Genomic DNA, 12,142 nt, shown 5'->3' with positions numbered 1-12,142 from the left:
GTTTCAGTAAGATTGGATTTTTAGCATTTATAGTAATGGTTATTAATTGTACTGCAGGATGGAACGTAAGTTGAAGAAAATTGAGGTTGTGGTGGCAGCTGCAGAGAGGTATTTGGGTGTGCGAGACTTGACATCAGAAGACTTACAGGGAGTGTTAAGTGGTGATGTCCCATCATTTCAGGTTGAGGGCATGAGGTAGGAATGAATATATTTAAATAGTGGAGTAGGGTGGTGTTAATTATTAATAATATTTTTGAATTTGTGAGTGTAGTGTTAGATGGCAGGGTATGTCTTTATTTTATTTTTCAAGCAAAATATAAGGGAGTTGTACTCCAGTCTAGTAGGTGGCGGTAATGGAACAAATATGGATGCCAACCGCCGTTAATCCTCATCTAAGAAGAAGAAGAAGAAATCCTATGCGTAACCCCGGAAGTAAGCCCAGGCAACGTGTTGTTGTGTGATAGCTATTTAAGATAGCATGTCGTACTGCCGTGTACATGAATGCACATCATACAAGAGTAATAAAGCAGATGAAAACCTATATGTTCAACGGTTCCCTACCGACACACAACTCCGTTGCGAGTGTATCATCAAAATACGCGGGAATGTCGGTGCACATTTTCAGGTACAGTAACGTTAACTAGATTTTTAGCTATCGTTAGCCAATTTACTTGCTAGCTACACTACATGGCCAAAAGTATGTGGACACTTGCTCGTCGAACATCTCATTCCAAAATCATGAGAATTAATATATGGAGTAGGTCCCCCCTTTGCTATATAACGTTAACAGCCTCCACTCTTCTGGGAAGGCTTTCCACTAGATGTTGGAACATTGTTGCGGGGACTTGCTTCCATTCAGCCACAAGTGCATTAGTGAGGTCAGGCACTGATGTTGGACGATTAGGCCTGGCTCGCAATCGGCGTTCCAATTCATCCCAAAGGGGTTTTGATGGGGTTGAGGTCAGTGCTCTGTGCAGGCCAGTCAAGTTCTTCCACACCGATCTCTATATGGACCTCACTTTCTGCACGGCGGCATTGTCATGCTGAAACAGGAAAGGGCCTTCCCCAAACTGTTGCCACAAAGTTGGAAGTATGGAATCGTCTAGAATGTCATTGTATGCTGTAGTGTTACGATTTCCCTTCACTGGAACTAAGGGGCCTAGCCTGAACCATAAAAACAGCCCCAGACCATTATTCCTTCTCCACCAAACTTTACAGTTGGCACTATGCATTGGAGCAGATAGCGTTCTCCTGGCATCCGCCAAACCCAGATTTCTCTTTCGGCCTGCCAGATGGTGAAGCGTGATTCATCACTCCAGAGAACGTGTTTCCACTGCTCCAGAGTCCAATGGCGGCAAACTTTACACCACTCCAGCCGACGCTTGGCATTGCGCATTGTGATCTCAGGCTTGTGTGCGGATGCTCGGCCATGGAAACCCATTTCATGAAGCTCCCGATGAACAGTTATTGTGCTGACGTTGCTTCCAGAGGCAGTTTGGAACTCAGTAGTGAGTGTTGCAACCGAGGACAGATGATTTTTAAGCGTTGCGCGCTTTAGTACTCGGTGGTCCCGTTCTGTGAGCTTGTGTGGCCTACCGCTGAGCTGTTGTTGCTCCTAGATGTTTCCACTTCACAATAACAGCACTAACAGTTGACCGGGGCAGCTCTAGCAGGGCAGAAATGAGAAGAACTGACTTGTTGGAAAGTCACTGAGCTCTTCAGTAAGGCCATTCTACTGCCAATGTTTGTCTATGGAGATTGCATGGCAGTGTGCTCGATCTTATACACCTACTTTTGGCCATGTAGTGTATGTCCTAAGCACATACTGTAACTTAGTAAATATATTCAAAAAGTTTGACATACAGTGCATTCGGAAAGTATTCAGACCCCTTCTTATTTCACATTTTGTTAAGTTACCGCCTTATTCTAAAATTGATTAAATAAGTTTTTTTGCCCTCAATCTACACACAATAGCCCATAATGACAAAGCAAAAACAGGTTTTTAGAATTTTTTGCTAATGTATTAAAAATAAAAAACAGATCACATTTACGTAAGTATTCAGACCCTTTACTCAGTACTTTGTTGAAGCACCTTTGGCAGTGATTGCAGCCTCGAGTCTTCTTGAGTATGACGCTACAAGCTTGGCACACCTGTATTTGGGGAGTTTCTCCCATTCGTTTCTGCAGATCCTCTCAAGCTCTGTCAGGTTGGATGAAGAGCATCGCTGCACAGCTATTTTCAGGTCTCTCCAGAGATGTTTGATCGGGTTCAAGTCCAGGCCACTCAAGGACATTCAGAGACTTGTCCCGAAGCCACTCCTGCGTTGTCTTGGCTGTATGCTTGGGTCGTTGTCCTGTTGGAAGGTGAACCTTCACCCCAGTCTGAGATCCTGGAGCAGGTTTTCATCAAGGATCCCTGTACATTGCTCCGTTCATCTTTCCCTCGATCCTGACTAGTCCCCCAGTCCCTGCCGCTGAAAAACATCCCCACAGCATGATGCTGCAACCACCATGCTTCACCGTAGGGACGGTATTGGCCAGGTGATGAGCGGTGCCTGGTTTCCTCCAGATGTGACGCTTGGCATTCAGGCCAAAGAGTTCAATCTTGTTGTCATCAGACCAGAGAATCTTGTTTCTCATGGTCTGAGAGTCCTTTCGGTGTCTTTTGGCAAACTCCAAGCGGGCTATCATGTGCCTTTTACTGAGGAGTGGCTTCCGTCTGGCCACTCTACCATAAAGGCCTGATTGGTGGAGTGCTGCAGAGATGGTTGTCCTTTTGGAAGGTTCTCCCATCTCCACAGAGGAACTCTGGAGTTCTGTCAGCGTGACCATCGGATTCTTGGTCACCTCCCTGACCAAGGCCCTTCTCCCCTGATTGCTCAGTTTGTCCGGGTGGCTAGCTCTAGGAAGAGTCTTGGTGGTTCCAAACTTATTCTATTTAAGAATGATGGAGGCCAATGTGTTCTTGGGGACCTTCAATGCTGCAGAAATGTTTTGGTACTCTTCCCCAGATCTGTGCCTCGACACAATCCTGTCTCGGAGCTCTACGGACAGTTCCTTCGACATCATGGCTTGGTTTTTGCTCTGACATGCACTGTCAACTGTGGGACCTTATATAGACAGGTGTGTGCCTTTCCAAATCATTTACCACAGGTGGACTCCAATCAAGTTGTAGAAACATCTCAAGGATGATCAATGGAAACAGGATGCACCTGAGCTCAATTAGCGAGTCTCATAGCCAAGGGTCTGAATACTTATGTAAATAAGGTATTTCTGTTTTTTATTTTTAATAAATGTGCAAAGAAATTAGAATAACCTGTTTTCACTTTGTCATTATGGGGTATTGTGTGTAGATTGATGAGGGAAAAACATGTATTTAGGCCCTGTGTAGCTCAGTTGGTAGAGCATGGTGTTTGCAACGTCAGGGTTGTGGGTTCGATTCCCACGGGGGGCCAGTATGAAAAATGTATGCACTCACTAACTGTAAGTCGCTCTGGATAAGAGCGTCTGCTAAATGACGTAAATGTAAATGTAATCCATTTTAGAATAAGGCTGTAATGTAACAACGTGGAAAAGGGGAAGGGGTCTGAATACTTTCCGAATACACTGTATTCATGATTTTGCATATTTAATGTATATTATAGATCAAGGAAAACACCAAAGTGTGCTCTAAACGCCAGATGAGGACCCTGTCAGAGCTATTTTTGTTTTTGTGGAGTAACATTAGACAATTCCAGGAGACCCCTTAGACATATAACATTAATGTACGTTGAAAATTGAGCTGCTAATTTAAAAAGCAAATGATTAAGAAATTACACTCATTATAGTTCAGTTTGCTTTCCCTTTTTACAGTGCCACTGTCAATGCTGAAATGATAGACAGATGAGCCAACTGCAGAATTAGTTGGTGATCCATGGTGAGTATTTCTGTAGTTCATGTTTTGTTACAGTAATAAATAGTTTCTTAATTGTTCAAATTGACTGACATTTAAAAAATCGGGAACTATTTTATACCTGCCGATCTGTTATAACAGTAGGCTAATTATCCTACATTATCCCCACTTCTTTTATGTCACCAGAAAATCCAAGTTCACAAATATCCTGACAGTTTATCTTCTTCAGTTCCAACCAGGTTGCAGAGCTACCATTCCCAAAGCATGATTACACAGAAGCCCCTGTCTTTGGAAGAGCAACTGTGATTAAATAGATTGTCTGGCAAAGGAGAATGACTCACTAAGAATCCAACAGTTTCGTTTCCAGTGTGTACCGAGGTTCATCATGTTCTACACTGGGTTCAAAGACTGACACCCAGAAAGCTGATTGCCAGGCTTAGAATACATGTGGTAGGCTTAGAGGACATATTTGATAGCGTGATCCCACTGACACTCGCCAGATCAGTTAACCAGCTGTGGTATGTATGTGCTGTACTCAACTGTTTTAAAGAACACTTACCTTGTGGCCCTACCCACCTCCACTATATGGGTTTATTGTAAGCATTTATACATTTGTCTAACCCTCAATGTACAGCGCCACTGTAACACTTAAGGGAGAACCCTGTATTTCTGTGATGTACAGTATATCAATCTATTGTATTTCTACCTGAAAAGAATACCATGACAAATGCTTTTCCAACCATGACTATTTAATTATCCAGCATCAATCATTTCAGTTCATTAAAAGCTGAAGCTTCAATCAAATAGGTTAACTTCAATTATAGACATATTTTCAGCGTCAATCATGTAACTGGAATTATAAACATTTCAAAGTCCTGTAAATCACTGAATAAAGTATATACCATTATTTATTACCATGGCACCAGGGTAGCACCTGTCCACCTACCAGTGTGATTCTTTCTTCTCTATACCTGCACAGGGCTGGCAGGAAGTGCTCAAAAAAGTAGTGGTCCAACTTGGACTTCATGTCCACCCACTTTTCAGACTCAAGGAAATAATTGTTGCATTTCACAAAAAAAGTATGCTCTGAGTTTGAGGCCAGCAAGGTGTACGTCTGGCAGTTGCTTCCTATTGCAGCAAGGTTTTGCATAAGGTTCCTAGCAAACTATTTACTGGGCAATGGTGTAAGGACTGGACAATACATATTTGGCACAATCCCCTCAAGTCCTGCGGACCTTGTTGGCAGGTGCATTACCTTTCCTCGGTGGCTTTACCTTCGATAATTTCACTGTATATACAGGTTTTGACTTCAGGCCTGACGTACGCGGGGGAATGTGCCATGTTTGAGGCAAGGATGTTTAGCTCTCTGTTGGTGGAACAGACGTGTAGCCCATTTTAATGTAATGAGCTATGGTTTGCAGTAAACCGGTGGCATGGTTGCACTGTCCCTGGACAGTTTTGCAGTTGCATTTTGTCTCCATGATGAATGGACTTTCAGAGGAGAAACATGGAGAACAAAGTAAAAAGAGAAGTGAGTTAGACAAGACAAGTAGACCTAATATTTATTTCAATACACCATAAGGTGAGAAGAAGGCAGTGGGAAGGTTTGCCCCTAAATGGCAGGTAATCCAAAGAAAGAAGACGAGTAGGTGGCCAGTATGTTGCAACAAACTATTGAACTATTAACAATATACAGTTGAAGTTGGAAGTCTACATACACTTAGGTTGGAGTCTTTAAAACTTGTTTTTCAACCACTCCACACATTTCTTGTTAACAAACTATAGTTTTGGCAAGTCGGTTAGGACATCTACTTTGTGCATGACACAAGTAATTTTTCCAACAATTCTTTACAGACAGATTATTTCACTTATTTCACTGTATCACAATTCCAGTGGGTCAGAAGTTTATATACACTAAGTTGACGGTGCCTTTAAACAGCTTGGAAAATTCCAGAAAATGATGTCATGGCTTTAGAAGCTTCTGATAGGCTAATTGACATCATTTGAGTCAATTGGAGGTGTACCTGTGGAAATATTTCAAGGCCTACCTTCAAACTCAGTGCCTCTTTGCTTGACATCATTGGAAAATCAAAAGAAATCAGCCAAGACCTCAGAAAAAAATTGTAGACCTCCACAAGTCTTGTTCATCCTTGGGAGCAATTTCCAAATGCCTGAAGGTACCACGTTCATCTGTACAAACAAGAGTATGCAAGTATAAACACCATGGGACCACGCAGCCGTCATACCGCTCAGGAAGCAGACGCGTTCTGTCTCCTAGAGATGAACGTACTTTGGTGCGAAAAGTGCAAACCAATCCCAGAACAACAGCAAAGGACCTTGTGAAGATGCTGGAGGAAACAGGTACAAAAGTATCTATATCCACAGTAAAACGAGTCCTATTTTGACATAACCTGAAAGGCCGCTCAGCAAGGAAGAAGCCACTGCTCCAAAACCGCCATAAAAAAGCCAGACTACGGTTTGCAACTGCACATGGGGACAAAGATCGTACTTTTTGGAGAAATGTCCTCTGGTCTGATGAAACAAAAATAGAACTGTTTGGCCATAATGACCATCGTTATGTTTGGAGGAAAAAGGGGGAGCTTGCTAGCCAAAGAACACCATCCCAACCGTGAAGCACGGGGGTGGCAGCATCATGCTGTGGGGGTGCTTTGCTGCAGGAGGGACTGGTGCACTTCACAAAATAGATGGCATCATGAGGAAGGAAAATTATGTGGATATATTGAAGCAACATCTCAAGACATCAGTCAGGAAGTTAAAGCTTGGTCGCAAATGGGTCTTCCAAATGGACAATGACCCCAAGCATACTTCCAAAGTTGTGGGAAAATGGCTTAAGGACAACAAAGTCAAGGTATTGGAGTGGCCATCACAAAGCCCTGACCTCAATCCTATAGAAAATCTGTGGGCAGAACTGAAAAAGTGTGTGCGAGCAAGGAGGCCTACGAACCTGACTCAGTTACACCAGCTCTGTCAGGAGGAATGGGCCAAGATTCACCCAACTTATTGTGGGAAGCTTGTGGAAGGCTACCTGAAATGTTTGATCCAAGTTAAACAATTTAAAGGCAATGCTACCAAATACTAATTGAGTGTATGTAAACTTCTGACCCACTGGGAATGTGATGAAAGTAATAAAAGCTTAAATAAATCATTCTCTCTACTATTATTCTGATATTTCACATTCTTAAAATAAAGTTGTGATCCTAACTGACCTAAGAAAGGGAATTTTTACTCTGATTAAATGTCAGGAATTGTGAAAAACTGAGTTTAAATGTATTTGGCTAAGGTGTATGTAAACTTCTGACTTCAACTATAAAAGGATGCACAACTGCAACGCGTTTCGACTACTAGTCTTCCATAAGGGACACACAAAGAACAGATAATGGTATGGATTGTCCATACAATTCCATAATGCATTAACTTAGGCTAAATCAAAGCAGAAGCCAAAAGTAGATCAATGCAAAAAAGGCTACTTGCCTGACAAAAAATAAATAAATTAGAGGTTTGATTATTGCATAGATGTATGGATTTTCAGTAGTGAGGGGTAAAAAAAAAATACTGCTAAGTATTATAACTGTCTGCTTGGGTCAAAATTATTCATTTTGGGTCTATTAAATCTAATTGAACATTCATTTCAGCAGTGCGTTTAGCAAGCAGATTTGAAATCATGTTGCGAACTGAAACTGGCTGAACTTGAATATAAAGGAATGTCATTTCAGCGATTATTTTTTACATTGTATTATTCCAAATGCAAATGGGAATTCGGTAAATTTGACACACATACAGTACCTTCCATTTGTAGATCGCGGTTCGTGGCATCCTAGCGCACGACTAGAATGCATACCACCACACTTGCTATTCGAGTCGTGCATCCAAGCGCATTATCCGGCTTTTTCTAAAGTTATCTTATCCTAATTTGTATGTAGAAACTGACATACTCAATTGACACCCCTATTTACCTAACAGACCAGCAAACTACCTGAATTACAGTGGGGGAAAAAAGTATTTAGTCAGCCACCAATTGTGCAAGTTCTCCCACTTAAAAAGATGAGAGAGGCCTGTAATTTTCATCATAGGTACACGTCAACTATGACAGACAAAATGAGAATTTTTTTCTCCAGAAAATCACATTGTAGGATTTTAAATGAATTTATTTGCAAATTATGGTGGAAAATAAGTATTTGGTCAATAAAAAAAGTTTCTCAATACTTTGTTATATACCCTTTGTTGGCAATGACACAGGTCAAACGTTTTCTGTAAGTCTTCACAAGGTTTTCACACACTGTTGCTTGTATTTTGGCCCATTCCTCCATGCAGATCTCCTCTAGAGCAGTGATGTTTTGGGGCTGCCGCTGGGCAATACGGACTTTCAACTCCCTCCAAAGATTTTCTATGGGGTTGAGATCTGGAGACTGGCTAGGCCACTCCAGGACCTTGAAATGCTTCTTACGAAGCCACTCCTTCGTTGCCCGGGCGGTGTGTTTGGGATCATTGTCATGCTGAAAGACCCAGCCACGTTTCATCTTCAATGCCCTTGCTGATGGAAGGAGGTTTTCACTCAAAATCTCACGATACATGGCCCCATTCATTCTTTCCTTTACACGGATCAGTCGTCCTGGTCCCTTTGCAGAAAAACAGCCCCAAAGCATGATGTTTCCACCCCCCATGCTTCACAGTAGGTATGGTGTTCTTTGGATGCAACTCAGCATTCTTTGTCCTCCAAACACGACGAGTTGAGTTTTTACCAAAAAGTTATATTTTGGTTTCATCTGACCATATGACATTCTCCCAATCCTCTTCTGGATCATCCAAATGCACTCTAGCAAACTTCAGACGGGCCTGGACATGTACTGGCTTAAGCAGGGGGACACGTCTGGCACTGCAGGATTTGAGTCCCTGGCGGCGTAGTGTGTTACTGATGGTAGGCTTTGTTACTTTGGTCCCAGCTCTCTGCAGGTCATTCACTAGGTCCCCCCGTGTGGTTCTGGGATTTTTGCTCACCGTTCTTGTGATCATTTTGACCCCACGGGGTGAGATCTTGCGTGGAGCCCCAGATCGAGGGAGATTATTAGTGGTCTTGTATGTCTTCCATTTCCTAATAATTGCTCCCACAGTTGATTTCTTCAAACCAAGCTGCTTACCTATTGCAGATTCAGTCTTCCCAGCCTGGTGCAGGTCTACAATTTTGTTTCTGGTGTCCTTTGACAGCTCTTTGGTCTTGGCCATAGTGGAGTTTGGAGTGTGACTGTTTGAGGTTGTGGACAGGTGTCTTTTATACTGATAACAAGTTCAAACAGGTGCCATTAATACAGGTAACGAGTGGAGGATAGAGGAGCCTCTTAAAGAAGAAGTTACAGGTCTGTGAGAGCCAGAAATCTTGCTTGTTTGTAGGTGACCAAATACTTATTTTCCACCATAATTTGCAAATAAATTCATTAAAAATCCTACAATGTGATTTTCTGGAATTTTTTTCTCAATTTGTCTGTCATAGTTGACGTGTACCTATGATGAAAATTACAGGCCTCTCTCATCTTTTTAAGTGGGAGAACTTGCACAATTGGTGGCTGACTAAATACTTTTTTCCCCCACTGTATGTACTGATCATTCTTTCGCATTGAGCAAAATGACATTGCCCTCAAACTACACCTGCCTGCCTCACTCCTCCTGACTGAAACCATACTTGAACCAAGATAGCAAACACAACAACAACAACAACAACAGGGACATCAACTAAATACTTAGCTACAAAGGTTGTATGTAGCAATAGCTGAAAGCATTCGGTAATATTGTCAAATAAGCTATGTTAAAATAGCAACTTTACAAATTTTTCAACTTACACAATTACGTTAGCTACCAAGCCAGCTGCAAAAAAAAATATATACGTAATCTTACCTTGTGAAAGTAACCCTCAGTCCAGTTACTGTAACATTTTAGTTCGACTTCCTTGGGCAGTCTGACGTCTTTATCTGCCCATGTATCGATATAAATCCACGTCATTATGAATGCATTGGGTCTTTTACTTAATTACAAGGAATTATTATCACTTTACAAGACCCCTGTAACACCTAAAGATTGCAATTGTTATAGATACCATTCCCTCAGGTGTTGCTTTATTATACAGGAACGTGTCAAGACCCTCAGAACATACCTACGACTAACCCTGTTGACTCACCAGTTGGAAAGATTTGTTTCTCTTTTGGTCCATTCAACAACAATAGAGCTATACGAGCCTTGTTTCAGCAGGATGTTGTATCTATACCTTATGTCATGCCTTATTGGAATGGTTTTATTGATAATGTCTGTTGGAAAAAAGTTTGGATGTTGCCACACACATACCTACTTATTAACAACATTAAGGACGTTTATTTTTATATTATTCATAAATATTATCCTGCCAACCACTATATGAAGAAGTTTAAGAAAAACATAAATTCAAATTGTAGCTTTTGTAATGACCACCCAGAAACGTATATTTTTTGTCATTGTATTAATGTAAGGAATCTGTGGCAAGACATCAGTAGATTTATAATTGAACACATTTATGAAGATTTTACACTATAATGGAGAGATGAACTGCTTGGATTCTTTATCTACGATATAAATAAGTTGAAACAATTTTATGTAATTAATTTCATTATTCTTTTGGCCAAATCTCATTTTCACAAATGTAAATTTACAAACAAAACACCACATTTTCTTACCTTACAAAAATAAATTGAATATTATATATTTTAAGACAATTAAATACTCTACCAACAAAAAAGCTGTTAGAATTACAAGTGTGTGTATGTCCCTTAAGGTCCTTGTGTAATGTGATATTGTACCACCTAGCCCAATTGTCCTTTGTATATTCTTTATATATACTTGTGTTCCGCCATGTCATTTTTGTATTGATTTGTTGTTAATAAAAAATTTAAATAAAAAATCCACGCCATTGTTGTTTTGACTAGCGACTTCCGGGGGTTTCCCACCTCAGCCTCGCTTTCGTTTCAAAAATGACGCATGCGTGACTGAAGCGTATTACACAGGTTGTCAGATGCTTTGTTTGCAAATAAAAAAAACATGCTACTTCATCCACATAAATGTTCTGAATAATATCTTAAATACAAACCTGACTAGCATCAAAAATTGGTAGGATTGATTCCATTCATTGTGAAGGGATCAAAAAGCTTACAGCCTATAGCTTATCACAGACCTGTGACAATGTCCCTTCTTATTTTCTCTCTCTCTCTCTCTGTGTGTGTGTGTGACTGACAGACAGACAGACAGACACATCATCAGCGTCATTGTCCACTCACAGGCACAGGAGATTCTTGGCACCTTAATTGGGGAGGATGGGCACGTGGTAATGTCTGGAGTGGAATAATGGAATGGTATCAAATACATCACACACATGGGTTCTTTCCAGCCATTATTATGAGCCTTCCTCCCCTCAGCAGCCTCCACTGCAGGTATGTGTGTGTGTGTCCAGGTGTGTGTGACAGACAGAGAGATTGTCCATGTGTGTGTGTGTTTGTGACAGACAGACCCCGCTCCCTGTTCAAATATTGTATATTCTTTATGATGTCTATGTGGATTTGCTTCTATTTTATGTCTGTATGTTGTCTATTGCTGGCAGCACCTTCTCACTAAGGCAAATGATGGGTGTGTATAAATATACATGGCGAATAAAGGTGATTCTGATTCTGACAGACAGAGATTTGTCTAATGTTATTTGCACATTGACTCAGGATTAAGCAGAAGTGGCTGAGCTTGTAGAGTAATAGAGATCTGCATCTTAATTAGAGAAAGGTTTAGATCGCACGTGTAAACAGGGAGATTGGCATACTCCATGTTCTGAAGCATTAGTTCTGAGGGTCAATAGATGTTCATTGATTCTTACATTTTGAAAAAAATGATCGAATCCTCATAGTAGACCCTTGCACTGGCAGCGGTTCTGGCATCTTCTCACAACAGCCTATGCAGTAACGTGGTCTTCGTTGTGATTACCCTGTGTGTTTCTTCAATCAGTTTGAAATACATTTAGTTCTTAATTTGCGATCAAACAGACTAAGACATCAGTTGTGTTGCACCATGCAATGCACACACCGGTCGCGTTCCCCTGCTCAGATGTTGCATGCATAACCAATGGTTGCGTGTTACATCTCGACTGTGTCATCGACTGACAGATTGCTATAACATATGATGAGGTTAGCTGATACGTAAAATACCTAACCAGGTGTTGTCAAATCTGGC

General features: G+C 41.2%; 1 long non-coding RNA gene across 1 annotated transcript; it reads left to right on the top strand.

Annotated features, from left to right (window-relative positions):
- Nucleotides 1-414: 414 nt before the first annotated feature.
- LOC121583763 lies at nt 415-4,806 on the top strand. The gene is made up of 3 exons (XR_006003623.1): nt 415-625; nt 3,853-3,916; nt 4,122-4,806. It is a non-coding gene; the product is annotated as an uncharacterized LOC121583763 (long non-coding RNA).
- The last annotated feature ends 7,336 nt before the right edge of the window (nt 4,807-12,142 follow it).

The sequence above is a fragment of the Coregonus clupeaformis genome, chromosome 18 (assembly GCF_020615455.1).
Source record: "Coregonus clupeaformis isolate EN_2021a chromosome 18, ASM2061545v1, whole genome shotgun sequence".
NCBI classification, from domain to species: Eukaryota; Metazoa; Chordata; class Actinopteri; order Salmoniformes; family Salmonidae; genus Coregonus; species Coregonus clupeaformis.
This window is presented reverse-complemented; position numbering and strand designations above follow the sequence as displayed.